Source organism: Pongo abelii, chromosome 10, assembly GCF_028885655.2.
Source record: "Pongo abelii isolate AG06213 chromosome 10, NHGRI_mPonAbe1-v2.0_pri, whole genome shotgun sequence".
Taxonomy (NCBI): Eukaryota; Metazoa; Chordata; class Mammalia; order Primates; family Hominidae; genus Pongo; species Pongo abelii.
This window is the reverse complement of record NC_071995.2, coordinates 118,390,232-118,410,474: the sequence shown is the minus strand read 5'-3', so window position 1 is coordinate 118,410,474 and position 20,243 is coordinate 118,390,232. Positions and strand designations below refer to the sequence as shown.

The 20,243-nt window shown below is 42.2% G+C and overlaps 1 long non-coding RNA gene across 1 annotated transcript in view; it reads left to right on the top strand.

Annotated features, from left to right (window-relative positions):
• Positions 1 to 20,243, top strand: part of LOC134759535 (uncharacterized) — a 205,920-nt gene that overhangs the window by 31,427 nt on the left and 154,250 nt on the right. Inside the window, exon 2 of the long non-coding RNA XR_010135836.1 lies at positions 9,920 to 10,017. This is a non-coding gene — a long non-coding RNA (uncharacterized LOC134759535). The remainder of the gene's footprint in view (positions 1 to 9,919; positions 10,018 to 20,243) is intronic.

Genomic DNA, 20,243 nt, shown 5'->3' with positions numbered 1-20,243 from the left:
TTCAGCAGAGACCATATGACCCACAAAGTCTCAAATATTTATTTTCTGTTTCTTTACAGAAAAGGTTTGCCAAAACTCTTACTAGACTGTCACATCCATTGGAATCCACAAGTACATACTTGTTGAATATTTGTTTTATCTGTGAGGTTCAAGACCATGTCCATCTTGCGCACCATTGTCTTTCTCTCTCTCTTTTTTTTTTTTTTTGAGACGGAGTTTTGCTCTTTCGCCCAGGCTGGAGTGCAGTGGGTGATCTCGGCTCATGCAACCTCTGCCTTCTAGTTTCAAGCAATTCTCCGGCCTCAGCCTCTGCAGTAGCTGGGATTACAGGCATCCACCACTACGCCCGGCTAATTTTTGTATTTTTAATAGAGATGGGGTTTCACCATGTTGGCCAGGCTGGTCTTGAACTCCTGACCTTGTGATCCACCCTCCTTGGCCTCCCAAAGTGCTGGGATTACAGGCATGAGCCATTGCACCTGGCCTCACCATTGTCTTTCTATTTCTGAATGCAGAATTGATCTCAGTCGTTTCTGTGGAGTTCATTGTAACCCAGATGTCTTGGGATTTTCCAGCTTTCATGGGTCATCTTCCATTACAGTTGTTACATAATTGTTTGAGCTCTGTTTTGTGTTGATCCAAAAAAATTGCAGTTTTGTACCAGGCAGTCCTCCCTGGGCATTTCTGGGGGTCCTTGAGGAATGCTTCCATGTTCCCACATCTGTTTTAAGAGTATTCCTCTGGAGCCTCCTCCTAAGTTCTCTGCTAGACATCTTTCATTGCCCTAATTAGCCCCACTTCTTTTACTGGAGACCTGGAGGTGAGAGCAGAAAAACGTCATAGGAAAACCTGGACCCTAAATCCCGGACTTCACATATTTTAGAGCTCATGCATCGTGCTCATGAGCACTCCAACTGGTGAACCTTTTTCTTCTGCCATGGTGTCGTGGGCTCATCCTGTTTCCCATGTCAGTGGTGTCTTTACTAGCTCTCCTCCAAATCCCAACTTCCACTTTGTTCCAGAGAGAGAGAGAAGGAGAAGCCTTTCCTCTCCATCACGCAAAGCATTCTTTAGAGAGATGCATTTCTTCCCTCCATGACCTTTTCAGAAGAGAAGATTGCAGTCAGGTGTGGTAGCTCATGCCTGTAACCCCAGCACTTTGGGAGGCTGAGGTAGGCCGATCGCTTGAGGTCAGGAGTTCAAGACCAGCCTGGCCAACGTGGTGAAACCCCATCTCTACTAAAAATACAAAAATTTAGCCAGGCATGATGGTGAGCACCTATAATCCTAGCTACTCAGGAGGCTGAGACACGAGACACACTTGAGTCGGGAAGTGGAGGTTGCAGTGAGCTGAGATTGCGCCACTGTACTTCAGCCTGGTTGACAGAGCGAGACTCCATCTCAAAAAAAAAAAAAAAAGAGGAGATTGTTTACCCTTTGCTTAACTGAAATGCCTCCAGGAGTCCAAGAGTGTTCTCCCAAAACAAAACAGAAAATTTCCTTCCTCTTCTCTTCAGACCCACTGTGATGAGCTCAATCTCTGTCTGACGAGTAGCTAAAAAAAATGCTAGTGGCTTTAAAATACCTGTTTGTCCCCCACTTTGAGCCTATAAGATAGTAGAAAATATCAGAGTTCAGTTTCACAGCACAAATGAATAAATGAATGAACCTCCTCTATCTACATATATATATATATGTATATGGTAAATACAATATTCTGTATTTACATTGTAAATACAATTTTATATAGCACATATATGTAGTATATAAATACATGTACTTTTCTCTATATAGCATATCATACAGTAAAATATTATAGGGTCAGGCACGGTGGCTCATGCCTGCAATCCCAGTGCTTTGGGAGGCCAAGGCAGGAGGATCGCTTGAGGCCTGAATTTCAAGACCAGCCTGGACAACATATGGAGACCCTGTCTCTACAAAGCATTTAAAAAAGTTAGCCAGACGTGGTGGTGCACACCTGTGGTCCTAGTTGCTTAGGAGACTGAGGCAAGAGGATTGCTTGAGCCCAGGAATTGGAGGCTGCAGTGAGCTATGATTGTGCCACTGTACTCCAGCCTGAATGACAGAGCGAAACTCTGTCTCAAAAAATAAATAAATAAATAAAATAATATATTAAATTACCTAAAAACATTGATACTTTATTATTAGTGGCTCATGTCTTTCTTCATAGGGATTCAGACCCAGCCTTGGTTAATCTCTGGTTAAGAGACGCTGGGCCTTACAGCCAGGTGCTGATGCCTGAAATTATGAGATGAATTTCTGATTGGGCTTCTTGGCTTCACTTGTACTTTTCCATGCCCAAGCCTGGTATCCTCCTCCAATGTTAGCCAGCTCTAGTGTTTAAAAATGATCTCCAAGTCCCCAGGACTGGGGGCAAGGGAGGTGAGAAGAGAGGATGGGACAAGCGTGGGCATTGATCGATGACCTCCTCTTCCTGGAAGAGTCTTCCAAGTATCTGCCCTACCGGTAGCAGGTTATTCTAGGCTCCTAAGTCTGTGGGGGTGCGATGGTGTTAATAACATCCTGTGCTGAGTGGGCACAGGTGGAGGAAGTGGATACCCAGGAAGCTGGAGGAAGGGAAGAGAGGCAGTGAGTGGGTTCACAGGCTGAGAAAAGCACTTTAATGTGCTAGTGGGGTCTGGTGTTAGAATCTGGCTTTGAGGTTCTTTTGGGGGTAACAGCTGTGATCAAAGAACCAGTGCCATTGTGATGGTGGTGAAAGTAATACCTGTTTATGTCTCTTTTTTTTGCTACTTTTTTTATGATGAAAGTCATAGATTCCTTTTTTACATTTAAAAAATATATGTAAGAGAATAAAAATGGATCCCATCGCTAAAAGATTTCATCAAAAAATATCCATGGAGCTTCACCTGTGGCTAGATTCCAGGTTCTGGGAATAGAGAGAGAACAAAACAGACACCCTCCCTCCTTCCTGGAATTTATGAACAGATGAACAAATGAATAAGATATTTTCAGATAGTGATAAAGGCAAGGAAGAAAATACAATAGAACATACAAGTATCTTGGTGGGAAGTTAGTTTAGCAAGAGGTGATCATTGTTCACATTTGCGTGTGTGGTGTTGAAGGTCTTTTTTACCTTTAGTGTCTGTCCTTCTCTTTGCATTCTGATCTAATTATGCATCATCTATCTAAAAATGAGATCATGATGTACACTCTGTGTTGTAACCTTATTTTTTTTATTTACTTGGAAACATCTTTCTGTTTCATTTATTCATCGGCATCATTATTTTTACAGATGCAGAGCAATTCATCACATAGGCTATACCATACTTACATAACCAGTCTTTTATGATTGCACATAGGTTGCTTCCATTGTGTTGAAAAGATGATGTGTCTGGAAACTGTCCCTTTCCTTACATTGCCACTACCACCTCCCTGGCTTGGGAGGTGGCAGGTCCCTTGCTTGGACCATTGAAGTCGCATCTTAACTAGTTCTCTGGCTTCATTTTATACTCCTCTGCCAAGATTTTATATTTCTGGTCATGCCACTCTTTGGCTTCCAAACTATCATTGGCTCCCTACTGCCTACACAATGAAACCTAAACATCTTGGATTTATGATGGCTGGTTGTGCACTCGTAAAACTGGATGGCTTGAATAAGCATGTGAAAAGATGCTAAATACCCTTAGTCATTACAAAAAATGCAAACCGAAACCACAACTAGATACTACTTCACCTTTATTAGAATGGCTGTTAAAAGCAACAATAACAACAATGGAATATAACAAGTGTTGACAAGGATGCAGAGAAATTGAAACCCTTGTACATTGCTGGTGGGAATGTAAAATGCTGCAGCCGCTACAGAAAACAATACGATGGTTCCTCAAAAAGCTAAACAGAATTACTATACAACCCAGCAATTTCACTTCTAGGTAGATAACCAAAAGAATTGAAAACAAGGACTTGAACAGATACTTGCTCATCAGTGTTCACTGCATCATTAGTCACAATAGCTAAAAGGTGGAAACAAACCAAATGTCCATCCACCAATGAAACGATAAAGGGAATGTGGAATATTCATATGATAGGATATTATTTAGGTGTACAAAGGAATGAAGATACAGTACATCCCTCAACATGGATGAAACTTGAAGGCATTATGCTAAGTGATATAAGCCAAACACAAAATGATCAATGTTGTATAATTCCACTTACATGAAATATATAGATTGGGTAAATTTAAGGAGACAGAAAGTAGATTAGAGATTACCATGTTCCTGGGAATGGGGAGTTATTGCTTAATGGGTACAGAGTTTCTGTGAGGGTGATGGAAGAGTTTTGGAAGATGGAAGAGTTTCAAGATAGTGATGATAGTTGTACAGCAATGTGAATGTAATTAATGCCATTGAATTGTCAACTTAAAAATGATTAAAATGGCAAATTTTATGTTATGTATATTTTAGTACAATTAAAAAAAAAACCTGGATGATATGTCCATTCCTGCCTCCATGCCTTTGCTCACATGGCTTTGCTCTTGCTGGGGAACACTTTTCTTACGTTTTTCCTATTGAAATCTCATTCTGTTTTCAAGGCTGATTTCAAATAGGACCTCCTTCCTTGATGACTTTTCTAACTTATTGTCTCCCTGTGTGTTCTCAAACCAATGTGATCTTCCATTTGTTTGAGCTCTCAGACTATGCTCTATGTCCCTTTGGGGCTGTTTCTTTGCCTTCATCACTTACTAGGCTGTAAGTTCTTTGAGTACAGGGACATTGCCTTATTCATCTTTGCATTATTCATCCAACAAATATTTACTGAGGCCATACTATGTGGTAGCCTGGACTATAATGCCAGTACACTGTAAAAAGTCAATTAATGTTCAATTGAGCTGGCATGCCATATGTGGTCTGGACCTCAAATTTTTGGAGGACTTTCAGAGTGTGTAACCTAAAGGAGGAGTCAGTTTTCCTCCCTACTTAATAGTCTTGTTGGCGCTCATTCTTGGAAGTAGTAGACTATGATAGGTAGTTTTCTCTTTCTTCTGGGAACATATATCATTCTTCTTTTTGGGAAATCATTTTCTTTCTTCTTCCCTGACTCCAACCCATGTGATTTGAGTGAACTGCCATGTTTTCACATGATCTTGCTCTCTTGATTGCTGTTGATTGGTTCAAGGTGAACACCTGACCCAAGATGGACCAATCAGAGCTTTGCCCTAGGATTTTTGAAACCAGAACAGAGAGGAGAGCCTGGGGAGCTGAGAAGCCACATTGCCACCTGTGTTAGAAGCTGGCATGCAGCAGGATGTGGCTGCACAGAGAGAATAGAGGAGCAGAGAGAAAAAACCCTGGTTCCAGTTGCATCAAAGATCCATCTGTATCTTTGTCCCTTTCAGAGCTTGATGTTTCAACACTTCATTGTATTCCTCAAGGCAACAAATTCCCCTTTAGTCTAAGTTAGTTTGAGTTTAGACTCTGTCACTTGCAACCAAATTGCTGCACCTCTCTGAGCCTCAGTTTCCTCATTATAAAGTATTGATAATGACCCCTTCCTCATATTTTAAAAATTTGATGCATATAAAATGCTTATGATGGTTCCTGGCACATAACACACACCCAATAAATGTTAACAATGATTACTATTTGAGTTAGCATTCATAGTGCCTGGAGACGATGTGAATGAGAACATAAGTCTATCAAATAAGAATAGAGATGGCTCTGATTTTTCTTTAAGCTCTATCCAAGACAGAAGGGCCATTTTTTTTTTCATGACTTTAGTACCTCTTTGCTTTATGTCCTTGTAAGGCCCAGACATGCCTCCTTCATTGATGACAAGGAGTTCTCCCCACCGTTAGCCAGTTGTCATTAAGGTGTCTCCACTCCAATCTGAGACACAGATGGGCTTGTTCCATACTCTGAAAGGAGCCTCACCTCACTACATTCCCCTTTGGCTCCGGCTGATAGACACGCAGTACACAGTTCCAAGACTTAATTGCATTCTGCTTGTATGTTGCCAAACACTAAAACCTTGTTGTTGGAGTTAAGTGTTTTGGGAAATGGTCTGTAATATTTCACCAACCAAAACTTCAAAAAGTTGGAATTGCTGAATGAGCTGCCAGATCCGAACTTGATCTCCAGTTGGCCCACCTGTGCTCACTAGAGAGGACATGTTGAAACCTTCCCTGTGAGCTCTGTGAATTCATTTAAGAACTATTCTGTCCCTGCAGTGGCATTGAGTGGCACACAGTAGACTCTCAATTGTGTATTTTAAATATATTATGCATTTTAAAGACACTAAAAGTATAATAACTTCAAATACTTAAATCATGGTTACACTGTGTCAGACACTCTTTCAAGCATCTACATATACTAATGCAGTGGTTCACGAACTCTCCTGCGCATTAGAATCACATGGGTAATTTAAAATAGTCCCGATGCTCAGGCCACACCCTACACCAATGAGATCAGACTCTCCTAAATTGAGAGTTTTAAACACTCCCCACGTGACTCACATATGTAGTCAACTGTGAGAATCAGGGAATGAAATCATTTAATCTTCATAACACCTTATAAAGCAGGTGCTGCTACTACTCATGTTGCATAAGTGAGGAAACTCAGGCACAACAGACAGGTTAAGTAAGTGACTTGCCCAAGGTCACACAGCTGACAGATGTCAGAGCCAAGTGTTGAACCAGGCTGTGTGGTCCCAGAGTTCATGCCTTTAATCACCAAAACCTATAACCAGAGGCCCACATATTCTTTTTTTATTTGAAAAAATTTATCTTAAGAGTATTTGTTTACACACACACACACACACACACACACACACACCACATTACATGTGTTTACGTTATACAGATTAATTGTATAATGAAAATCTGTGGCCCCATCAACCAAAGAACTAGGGCATTGCCAATAAGGCATACACCTGATGCTCTTTCCCAGTCCAGGGCCCCAGGTCCCCTCCACAGAGCTCATCGTTATCCTGAGTTTGGGAGTGTATCACTGCTTTGCATATATAAAGTCATACCTACACAGCACGTGTTTTACTCTTGCTTATTCATGTTTTATAAAAATGAGATCATGCTATTATATGTAGTCTTCTGGTTTTAATTTTTTTCCTACTATTTCCCAAATTTTTTTTTTAATTTTTATTTTAGGTTCGGGGTACATGTGCAGGTTTGTTGTACATTAATAGGTAAACTTGTGTCTTGGGGGTTTGTGGTACAGTTTATTTCATCACCCAGGTATTAAGTACCCAAATAGTTATTTTTTCTGCTCTTCTCCCTCCTCCTACCCTCCATCCTCAGGTAGGCTCCAGTGTCTGTGGTTCTCTTCTTCGTGTCTACGAGTTCTCGTCATTCAGCTCCCACTTATCAGTGAGAACATGCAGTATTTGGTTTTCTGTTTCTGTGTTAGTTTGCCAAGGATAATGAGCCTCTAGCTCCATCTATGTTCCTGGAAAACATGATCTCATTCTTTTTTATGACGGCATAGTATGCCATGGTGTATATGTACCACATTTTCTTTATCCAATCTGTCATTGAGAAGCCTGCATATTCTCTTATTCTTATTCTCTGTACCCATCCCACTGTCTAGTTCAAACTCCCATGCTCTCATAATGTCTCCTGGACATTTCAAAGTCTCCTCATTGGTCTTCTTTCTTGAGTCTCAGGCTAACTCAGCTCTGTCCAATGGAATTATAATGCGAGCCACATATGTAATTTTAAATTTTCCACTGGCCACATTAAACAAGTAAAAAGCAGGATAGATTAATTTTAATACCATCTTTTATTTAACCCAATATATTCCAAATATCCTTTTGACACATAATCAATATTAAACAATATTAACGAGATAGTCTACATTCCTTTTTTCATACTCAGTGTTCAAAGTCCCCTGTGTATTTTATACTTATAGTTGTTGAAAAATCACAAAATCTATGCATTTAGATAAAGAGACTTTATTTTTTTAAAAAGGGTTACAGTCTACAAGGTGGCCATCCTGCAGGCTGGGAACCATACTTCTGGCCAAGGTCATTAGCAGGCATTTTGAAGGAGGAGGGGTTGGTTTTTTTTTGTTTTTTTTTTGAGATGGAGTCTCGCTTTGTTGCCCAGGCTGAAGTGCAGTGGTGTGATCTCGGCTCACTGCAGGCTTCGCCTCCTGGGTTCATGCCGTTCTCCTGCCTCAGCCTCCCTAATAGCTGGGACTACAGGTGCCCGCCACCACGCCTGGCTAATTTTTGTATTTTTAGTAGAGACGGGGTTTCACCTTGTTGGCCAGGATGGCCTCGATCTCCTGACCTCGTGATCTGCCCACCTTGGCCTCCCAAAGTGCTGGGATTACAGGTGTGAGCCACTGGGCCCGGCCAGGAGGAGGAGGGGTTGGACAGGAATTTTAGCTCACTGGGGTGGCCAAGTATGCATATTCAATAGGTTATGAGAGGAGTTATGAATATTTATAAAGGCAGTTATGACACATGTATTGAACAAATATGCATGTGACGTGTGACAGACATATCACCCCACTTTGGGGTGGGGCTTGATATTTAAATGTATTATAATTAGATCCTATGTGTCAAAAGGTCTTTTTAGAACAGAAGCACTCATGTGCACAGCCTCTGTAAACTGGCCAGAATCAGTCCATGGTCGGTGGTCTTTTTTATTAGGAGAAAGTTATTGAAATCAGTCTCTTGCCTAATCAAAGCTGTAGTTATGGCTGGTGGAAAGGGAACGGTGCGGGGGAGGATCAGTCAGTCAGTGTCTGGTGGTTGGTTCGTTGCAGTTGCTTTAACACTGCTTATCTCAAGGCCAGCACTTGTTTAGCTGCTAGAGAAAAAGAAAAACCTTGTGGCAGTTAGAGTATAGTTTATTCTTTAAGTGAAGGAGTGTGTGACTGAACCCTTTCCTGGCATGGCCTTAGGCCCTGTTTGTAACTTGGTATCTTATTGCTACAAAGAGTTCATTTTGTCGGTCTTGTGATCTCTATTTTAACATTAACGCTGGTCAGTTGTGTGTAAACTACACAAAAGAGGGGGTATAACGAGGTGTGTCAGACCTCTGGTTCTTGTCATGGTCATGAACTCAGTTTTTAAGGTTTTTCTGGGGGTCTCTTTGGCCAAAAGGGGGTTTGTTCTGTCAGTGGGGCCGGGGGCTTAAGATTTTATTTTTAGTTTACAGAGCACATCTCAATTTGGACTGGCCATGTGTCCAATGCTCAATAGCCACACGTGGCTAATGACCCTCATATTAGATGGTGCAGCTCTAACCCATTCCCCACTCTGCAGACAGAGCAAACTTTCTAAAATGTAAATATCACCAGTTTTCTCAACAATTTAGAACATATCCCTGGCTTCCTATTACTCTCAAGACAAATTCCTCAAGGTTCTTTGTGATTTATTTCCAACTCACCCTTCTAGGCTATTTTTCTGTAACTTCACATAGGGACCTTCCAGCCCTATCAAACTTCATTTTTCTCCCCGAATACATAATTGTTTTTCAGGTCACCGTGACTTTGCACAGGCGGTTTTCTCCACCTGAAAGGTCATTCCTGTTCTCTTGTTCTTTCCACTTCTTCACCTACAACACTCCTCTTCCCCTCAAATGCCTTCTCATTTATTTAAAAAATCTTCGAGGATTCATCTGGGATGGATTAGTCCAACCCTCCTGTGCATTCATATGGAACCTTGAATACAGCTTTTATCATATTTGTTGGTAGCTGCCTATGTGCTCACATCTCTCACAAGGCCAAGTGCTTCACCAGAGCAAGGATCATGGCTTGTCTCCCTTTCTGCTCCCAGTACCTTTCTCTCTCAGTGCCTGTCAAATATTCGACACATAATATTAGACCCCATTCCCTCCATTCATTTGTAATACTTGCCTGGCCTTGGTTGAAATGTAGATTTGGGACCCTCATAATCTAGCTCTCTGATTTTACAGATGGGGAAACTGAAGCCCTAGAGGAAAAGAAGACTAAATGTATTACCATCTGACCCGCTTCCTGGCTAGCCTGTTCACCTATCTGCTGTTCTTCACTGGTGAGTTTTCTGCAAATGTAAAATGGCATTAAATTGAAGAAGACAGGAGGAGGCCAGTTGGCCTGCTTTATGCAATCAGTGGTTCATGAAATCATAAAGTGTAAACAAAATGTTTGTAAATGAGACCGCATTTCAGATGCCCTAGAGTTTCTAGACCTGTAATGCAATCCTCTTACAAGTTCTGGTATAATGAGAAAGAGGTGTTAAATTTATTGTCTTTGTAAATTTGTATCCCTTTCCTCCTCTATTGGAACTGCTTTACAAGTGAGATCCAGCTGCTGTTTTAGCAAACTTGGATGGCGATGTTTCTGTGTCACCCCAAGTAAAAATGGTTTGGGGTGGGTGATCTGTTTCTTTGATCCCTTGAAGCCTCAGCTCTCTTTTTTATCATGGGGTAGGGGCGGGGAGAAAGAGAGAGAAAGATTTAGAATGTGCTCAGAACAGCCAGTTTGTGGGGTGAACTAAAGAACATTGCAGAGCATTATTTCATGCTCCTTGATTTAGGCACTTGGCCACTTGACTCCCATTAAACTGGAAATTGCATGTTTAAAAAAACCTCTATGTAAAGTTAAGTTTTTTATGCACAAGTTAGGTGCACTGTTTCTCTTGGCAAACTCACTTTTGTTGGGAGAGAAGCTAGAGAACCAAGGAGGAGATAGAGGAGGGGTTAATTAGGATATCAGTTGCCTGGGGTCATTTAATGCAAGGGAAGATAACTAATCTTTCAGCATCTGAGAGCATCATCGGGGTACAGAGAGAGGAATGCCAATTCATAGGTACCCTTGATGCTCTAGAATTAATATTAGGAGATTTAAAGAAGAGGCATTGGAAGCTTATCAGAAGTAACACTGGGGATGAGAAGACAAGAATGCCACTATTATCCCTTCCACATTGTGGAATGCCCAACTTCTCCTGGGTTTCTTGGCTTGCCTGACACCAGACACGTGGTCTCTTTCTCAGTATAGACTGAATGAGGGTGCCAGGGTCAATCCACACCCAAACTACTCGTAAAACTTCAAATAGACTTTTGCTAACATAGCTATAAATATAAGTTCTAATATTTTTTTCTGCTCCCTAATGGATCATCTTGTGCAACCCTTCCACTTTGAAGACCATTGAGCTAGGAAATTTACTTACCCAGCGCCTCTTTTCACAGTGGTAGAGACATGAGGGTTGGCTCTGATAACAGTCCCCACCTTGCATTTGTTTCATGCTCTTTTAAATCCAAATTGGCACTTTCACACCTGCTGCAAAACGGAGTGATAAAACATCTGTGTTCTTAGTCTTTCCCTTTTCTCTTGATTGATGTTGTGAATTTAACTCAGGATTTCGTCTTAGCATTACCTGCATGACATATCCCATAGCAGTGCCTTTCTCTACGACCTCACTCGCCCTCTTAGAGGAAGAGGTGCCTAGAATTTGACTATGCTTATATACAGATCTCTTTTCTTTCTCCTGCTGCATTAATTGGGAATCAGTTTGTTACAAGTGAAGGAAATCAAATTAAATCTGGCTTCCGCAGAAAGAGAAGCTGTTAGCCACCATAACCAAAAGTTCAAAGATCTGGCTAGAGAGCCAGGGGCCCAAATGATGTGACCAATATTTGATCTCTCTTTTGCTGCATTTCTTGGCTTTGTTTTCCTCCCTTTGTTGGCAGTTTCTCTCTGTGTGTTGGTTCCCAGAAGCAGTAGGCTTGTTTTATCCTTAGTGTCAACAGTTCCAGAAGAAAGAGGGCTTCTTGTTCTCTCTTCCAGTTCCAACAGAAGTTCGGGAATTGAGCTTTATTGGATTACTTTGGGTGTCCATCCTGAGCCATTTGCTATGATTAGGGAAATGTCATGCTTGCATTATCCAGGTCTTGGTCACATGCGCACACCTGGCACTGGATTGGAGCACTGCTCAGTCCACAATGAATGAGAGTCAGGAGGAAGGGATTGTTGCCTAAAGAAGAGGGAGTGGGTAGACACAAGCTACACATGTGTTCCACCTTTGAGTGAGGACTTTCCTTGACAGAGGCTCAACCACAGGGTTGGAACGATACAGTCCTTTGCCTGAATTACAGCTTTCATTTTGCTATGCAATTGTGATGCCAACTATCCGGAGGTAGGTCAAAACTTTCAGATTAAGGGTACACAAGAATGTCTTCAATTAAGACACCATTCATAGTGGTCCCAGGCCACCTATACTTCTGACCAGCTGGCTACAATTTGAGGGTTCCCACTAGCCCCTCTGGTCCATTAATTCACTATCATATATATCATACTTTGTTGAGTTCTTATCTGTTTATAAGACAGAACAACCCACAGAACTCAACAAAATATGATATAGATGGTTACAATTTTATTATAAAGGATATAAATCAAAATGATCCAAATTAAGAGTGACACAGAGTGAAGTCTGGGAGGGTCCAAGATGTGGCATTTCCATGTCTTCAGGATATCGATATATGATTATTGAATAGGGAAACTCACTGGAATGTTGGATGTTCAGAGTTTTTATTAGGGCTTCATCATGTAGACGTGCTTGGTTGAATCAATGGCCATGTGATTGAACCCCACCTCCAACCCTCCTTCTGTCCCCAGCACACAGGAGGATGAAAAGATACAACGTGGTTCAAAACCCCAACCCTCTAATCACATTGTTGGTCTTTCTGGCATGACCAGCTTCCAGCCAAAAACTATCTAGGGACGCACTGTGGATCATCTCATTAGCATAAACTCAGGGGTGATCTGTGGGTCCCACCATGAATAACAAAGAAACTCTTCTCACTCAGGAACTTCTAAGGGTTTAGAGGCTCTCTCCCAGAAACTGTGGATAAAGACCAAACCAATTCCTTACGATACACCACTCCTCTATGCTGGATCCCAACCTCTTCCCAGGCCTGGAAACTAACACTGTCCAAAATTCACTGTCTCCTCTGCTGCCACCACTTCTGGACCCAACACCAACTCTGGCTGAGGCTTTCAGCCTCTTCCTCCCTCAGCCCATCAGAGGTCTCCTTTGGGGTCTCCTCCTGAACCCTACTGTCCCCTATTCCAAGCCCTTCTTTCTTTTCCTTCCAAAGCTAGTGACTTTGGAAGAGTCCACCTCTCTGTGTCTCAGTTTCTTCATTGGTAAATGTAGGATGTGGATTGGTTGCAACTCAGCTGTTACTTCTTCCAGTAAGCCTTCTCTAGAGGACACTTTTGTTTTTTTGTGAGTAGCCTCTGAGTCCTTTTCCTTTTCTTGGGAAACTTTCACTCTATGAGATTAATATTTCTCCTATTATGAAAGTCAAAAAATCCAGATACTTGCTTTCTCAGCTTTTTTTGTCAGCTAGGATATGAGCATGTGACTTAGGTTTTGCAATCGGATTTTTATGTTTTCAGAGGCAGTAATGTAAAGACTCAGAGTTAAATTAGCCAGAATCAGATTCTACTGCTTGCATATAAAGACACTGGCTGATGTACCTTTTTTGACTTGCCAGACTATGTGCTCCATCTTTTTCTGCCATTGTTGTCATAGCTAAGGTGTATTGAGTCTTTACTGTAAGCTGGATGCTTTACACAGCCTATCTCACTGAATTTTTTTTTTTTTTTGAGATGGAGTCTCACTCTGTCATCCAGGCTGGAGTGCAGTGGCGTGATCTCAGCTCACTACAACCTCTGCCTCCCGGGTTCAAGCGATTCTTCTGCCTCAGCCTCCAGAGTAGCTGAGATAACAGGTGCCTGCCACCACTCCTGGCTAGTTTTTATATTTTTAGTAGAGAGGGGTTTCCCCATGTTGGCCAGGCTGGTGGTCTCGAACTCCTGACCTCAAGTGATCTGCCCACCTTGGCCTCCCATAGCGTTGGGATTACAGGCGTGAGCCACCAAGCCTGGCCCAGGCTATCTCATTGACTCTTTAGTGGTGTTCTCATTTTACAGATGAGATATATAGAAGTGAAGATACCTCTCAAGATCATACAGCCAATGAGAACACAACTAGGATCTGAAATTTCTCAGTCTGACACCTGAACATTCTGTTTTAACCATCACATGATAACACCACTATTTAACCTTTGGAGGACACAGGCTTTCTTTATACCTCTGGCATCTCTCAAATAGCCTGGAGCATGGTAGGTACTCAATGTTATGCAAGCTCAGGTAGATGACAAGGTCTTACCTGGCTCAAACACTCTAGGAGTTTCCTACGTCCACCCATCAAACTGCAGCCGTTCTTCTTTCAGCCCCCTTCTCCCACTTGTTACCTCCAGGACTTAGCATCTAATCAATATAAAGTATTCCTCACCTCCTTCCCACCCCTGTTCCCATGAACACCTTAAAATGGATGTTGAAAATCTTCCTCAGTCACCAGTTTTTCATTTTCACCCCTGTTCCTAGATTATTTTGACTTTGGGGATGAAGATGTCTTTGCCTCGTGAAGGGCTTTGTACTGTGTCATATGTTCTCTGCCTTACCCCCAGCTCCTTGGTGACCCCTGAGTTTCACATCTTTGGGAAGGTTTTAGCAGAGTTAATGTTGCCATTTGCAAGACACACTGCAGCCTTTTTGTGGAGTCCCAAATATAACAAATCTGGGTTCTCTTTGGCATGATGACATCTTGCTTGAAAGAGTCAAAGGCTTTCTCTGAGATTTGCAGACGAGGGAGTTATCATTCAAACAGCTATCAAAAGAGCAGATGTTAGTTAAGGGCGAGGCGTGAGAATGATATTGTTATTGGTTTATGCAACTGAGTATTTTCAGCTTCAAGTAGCAGAAAACCCAGACTCAACTGCTTTGGGCAATGAAGGTTGTATCAACTCACTTCAAAATGTTCCAATCAAGGTGATTCTCTTGAATCTACCCCTTATTGGCAGCAACGTGCCTGCACAATTTAGTGAAGACATGATAACTTCTGGGAAAGGACTGTTTTCCTCTGTGCTCTTTTTTTTTTTTTTTTTTGAGATGGAGTCTTGTTCTATCACCCAGGCTGAAGTGCAATGGCGTGATCTCGGTTCACTGCAACCTCCGCCTCCCGGGTTCAAGTGATTCTCCTGCCTCAGCCTCCCGAGTAGCTGGGATTACAGGCGCCCACCACCAAGCCCAGCTAATTTTTGTATTTTTAGTAGAGATGAGGTTTCACCAGGTTGACCAGGCTGGTCTCGAACTCCTGACCTCAGGTGATCCACCTGCCTTGGCCTCTCAAAGTGCTGGGATTAAGTGATTGCATGAGCCACCGTGCCCAACCTCCTCTGTGTTTGTTTTTAAGAAGAAACAAACCTTTCTCAGGAGCCTCCTCTTGCAAACCTGGGGTCACATGACCACCTATAAATCAACCCTAGCATGGGGAATGGAATTGCCGGTATAGATTTAGACCAATCAAGATTTATCCTGATTCACATGGGAAGGGGTAGACACTTGAACAAAATCAGGACTCCTAGCAAAAGAAGAATGGGAAATGGCTGTTGAATAGCATCCGTGGTGATAGATATAATCCCAAAAGGCAAGTGGGTGAGACTTTTCATCAGAACATTAAAAGTGAATTGGGACAAAGGATGGGGGTATTTCTGGCTTAAGTCATGTGATGGAAGGGACTAGCTCTGTGATGTTTAATAGAAAACCTGCCCCAAGCTCTGAAAGTAGACTTTTTACTTTTAAAAGTCTAAGGTCAAAGGAATGCCTCAGCTCTATTCTCTCCAACCTATTGGGTCATTGAGGGAACTGTTTGTGCTGGCCTTGCCTTAGGACACTGAGCTGTGAGCTTATTTCTTATACTATCAGGCTCCACCTTTGCCAGGATGGGCAGTCTCACATCTAAGCCAGCCTCCTGGACATCTCTATTTCCTAGAAGGCAGTGGGGATCTGAGGAATCCTGATGAGTCTAACCCTGATGATGGCTTCTTTTAGTTTCTCTCAGTCATCCATCCGTCCATCCATCCATCCATCTGTCCACTCAAGTATTCATCCATTTATCCAGTCAACTGTTCATCCATCCATGCATCCATCCATCCATCCATCCATCCATCCATCCATCCATCCATCCATCCATCCATCTATCCATCCATGAATCCATCCATGAATCCATCCATCCATCCATCCATCCATCCATTCAGTTGATGCCAGAAATGTTATGAGAAGTTCTGGGAATACAATAACAAATAAAGCAGATGTAGTCCTTGCCCTCATGAAGGCTAAATCTAGTTGGGAAGACAGGTAATAAGTAAACAAACAAACAAAAAATTCAGAGCTATTTTGAGACTAGGCCAGAAAGGAATTTGTCCCCTCTCCACTTTTCACTAGTGTGGTTCCTTTGCCCCAGGGTAGTGTGGTGGAGAAAGCTACAGAGTTAAATAGCCAGATCCAAATCTCAAATTACTTGGTGTGTCATGTCTTCAAAATGTGGGTGAGATTTGCTTTGCACATCTCAGAGAATTGCTTTGAAGATCACTTGGTGCTAATGGATGTGAACGCCCTTCAAAAATGTAAATGGTTTCTAAATTTTATTATCACTAAAGCTCGAGCTCTGATTCCCCCCCAAAAGATGACCAATTTGAACCCCAAAACAAGATCCTTTAAGTAGAGAGGCAGTGTAATGTGGTTAAAACAATATTGCAAAATTTCAAGACGACCACGATTTGAACTCTTGATTAATTGCTTGAAGGCGTGTGACTTGGGCAAGCCCCTTCACCTCCTTTAGCTTCAATTTTCTGTCATCTGTAAATGTGAATAAGCATAATAATGCTAGCTTCACAGGATAATTACAAGGAATCAACCAGCAAATGCATATGAATTACATAGTGCCTAGCATAAGGCACTTAGAAAAGTTTCATGTTTATTAAATTCTTACTCTACATTATCTTTATCTGACTTCCCTGGCTACCTCCAGATCCCAAAACAGAGGACACTCAACGTCAGCCATGCAGGTGAAGCTCAGGGACTGAAATGAGCAGTGTTGGGTAAAGAGGAAGTGATGCAGGCATTGTTTTAACATTAGCTTGGGCTTTTATTTTGATATCATTCTTTACAATTGGTCATAGCTTTTGGTCCAGGTCCTCCCTTACCTGCGAACCTTTAAATGAAATGCCAAGGCAGGGTGGTGACAACAGTCTGGGTATTGGTTTTAATGCGCTGGTGTGGACCTTCAGCCTCTTTCCTCCTTCATATACAGTAGGAAGATAGGAAGTGAAATGACCACCAACATAGCAAATTAATGCAGAAGTTTGTATACTAAGCTCACTATGTCTGTTAAAAAGAAAAAAGATTACCTACCCCAATTATGTAGCTTTGGGCAGGTTTCTCAACTTTCTACACACCAGTTTCCTCCACAACAAAGTGGGGGTCAGAGTGATATCTACCTCATAGAGCTGTTGTGAGGATAAACTATAATTGAATGCAAAGCACTTACAACAATGCGTGGTATACAGTAAGCACACAAGGAATGCTTCATTTTAGTTAATTAATTAAAAATGTTTTGCTTATACATGCAAAGAATATCCCTGGAAAGTAATACAAGTTACTGGATACAGTGTGAGTGCCTCTGTAAACCGGAATGGGGGTCTGAGAGTTGGAAGGGGAGGAATACTCACTACTTAGTGGATATCCTTTTGCACTGCTAGGATTTTTACCCTATGCATACATTCCTTTTCCACAAAAATGACAAAAACTATTCTGAGTAGTGCCAACCCCCCGTTCATCTACATATTTACCATATTACGTTCACCAGCCCTCCCTGTCTCTGTTTTTTGGGGAAGACTAGAACATTCCTCTTCACTCTTAAATTTATCCTCAAGCGGGGTCAGCAAAGATGACTGATGGCCCCAATCTGGTCTATGGTCTCTTTTTGTGTGACCTCTAATTTACAGTTAAAAGTTTAAAGGTGTAAAAAAACAGTTTTTTCACCTTTAAAGGACTGTATAAATAAAAAGAACATGCAACAGATATTTAATATCCAGTCCTTTACAGAAAAAAGCTTCTCTAGCGCACATGTAGTTTAAAAAGCTCTCATGTTAACCACTTAGATGGCTTGGTCAGAGCTGTGGGACAGTGACTCCTGGGGACCCAACACCTAGTAGGCGCTCAATTAAGATTATGATGGAGAGGCTAACAAGCAAAAAAATTTCTTCCCGTGGCTCTTCTCAGAACCTGGAAGCTGGGAGGCGATGTGTTGTCTTGTCCTGGTCCCCAATCTATTTTAGTAGTAAAAAGTCTTCCTTTGTTTGAGTAAACACTCTTTGTCTAAGCAGAAGAGGTCTTGTTGCTGCTGTTTAATACTTGCCTTCTTTTTTTTTTTGGCAAGAAAGTGACATTCTGCTGGAGGGCAGGGTGGGAGAGTAATACTAATAAAGGCCACTAGATGGAGGTACAGCTCTGAGAAACAGGCTCAGAAACTGCCAAGCGGGAGGGCGGAGTGAGTCTTGCAATTTCAGATTGCCCCTGATTGGGACAAACAGACTTCAATTTAGACTTGGCTCTGCCACTTACCTGCTATGTGACTATTGGACAATCTTAAGTCTCGATATCCTTCTTTGCAAAATGGGGATTATAATAATGCCCACCTCAGAGGGATGCTGTGAGCATCGAATAAGGTAATACTGGAGAAGGCACTCTGGAAACAGTGGAATACAGTACAAATGTGAGCTAATACAATTCATGAAAGCCTCCTCATTAGATGAGCTCAATTCCAAAAGTGCAATAACTCTCGTGACCTCCTTGTTTCATAGCAGAGGGGGCTGGAGGTCGGAGGGCAGGGATGGGGAGGGGGTTCATAATCAGCTGGACATGCGTACAAAACACTACTCAGAGCCTCTATTTCATCATCTGCAAAACAGGAAGGATATAAGAGCCCTTCTTTGCAGGCTTGTGAAGATGGAATGAGATCATATATGCCAAGCATTTTGCACGAGGTCTGGAACTAAGCAGCCCTTCAATAAATGTTATTAAAAAAAAAATTTTTTTTTTATTTCCTTTGAGCCAGAGTCTCACGCTGTCACTCAGGCTGGAGTGCAATGCCATGATTTCAGCTCACTGTAACCTCCACCTCCCGGGTTCAAGTGATTCTCCTGCCTCAGCCTCCTGAGTACCTGAGATTACAGGCATACACCACCACACCTGGCTAATTTTTGTATTTTTAATAGAGACTGGGTTTTACCATGTTGGTCAGGCTGGTCTTGAACTCCTGACATCAGGTGATCCACCCACCTTGGCCTCCCAAAATGCTGGGATCACAAGCTTGAGCCACTGCATCCAGTCAGTAAATGTTACTTTGTGAGTAGGCTTCTTGATGCTTTTTGTTATTCTGTCCTCAAGACCCCCTCTCTCCTCTCCTCTTCTTGCCTCTCTTCCCATTTCTTCCTTTGACTGTCTTGACCTATGGGATGTTGCTGCTATGTTTCTGTCTCCAGTGCAGCCTCCTTTCCTGAGTTATGCATCCCCCCACCGGGCTGTCCCTCAGGCATCTCCAACTTAATATGCTTAAAACATAACTCCTCACCTTCTCATTACGAATTTCTTTTCTTCCTGTTCTCCTGGTACATTTAAGGCATCACCTTCCACTCGTGATTCCTGATATTCCTGCCCTCCCACCCCTTACTTATAATCCGTCACACCAAGTTCTGTTGATTCTTCTGTTTAAATATCTTTCCAATGAGTGTCTTCACCCCGTCTCCACCACCATTGTTCTCCCCACAATCATCGCCACAGCCTCATCTTAGCTCCTTGTTCCTTGTGAGTGCCATTTTTCTCCCTTGAAAGCAAATGCAATTATTCCCTTCCTCAAAATCCTTCCATGGATTCCTATTTCCAGGCAGATAAAGCCCAAACTTCCAACATGGCTTAGAAGGCATCTGAAAGATCTGGCTTCTACTTCCCTCCCCAACACCCCTCCTCCCTTTCTCTGTCCCGCACTCCCAATTCGAAATATGGCCCAGCTGGACTTATGTTTAGGTCCTCAAATGACAAATTAAGCTTCTTTTTTGCCTCTTGGCCTTTGCGCATGCTGTTCCTTTTGCCTGGAACATTCTTTCTTCCCTCCTTATCTGCCTGCCCATCTCTCTCTGGCTAACTCTAGCTCAACTTACAGGTATCAGTCACCTCTTCTCAAAAGCCTTCCTGACATCTCAGGTATGAGTTAGTGCTCCCCTCCCTCATGTCCACTGGTACCTTTTTGTGCTTGCTTTAATTTGGCACCATTGCACTGATTATCTTGTGTAATTAAATGTCAGCTGTGATGGTCACCTGACATTTGAGATATATATCAGTTTGGCTGGG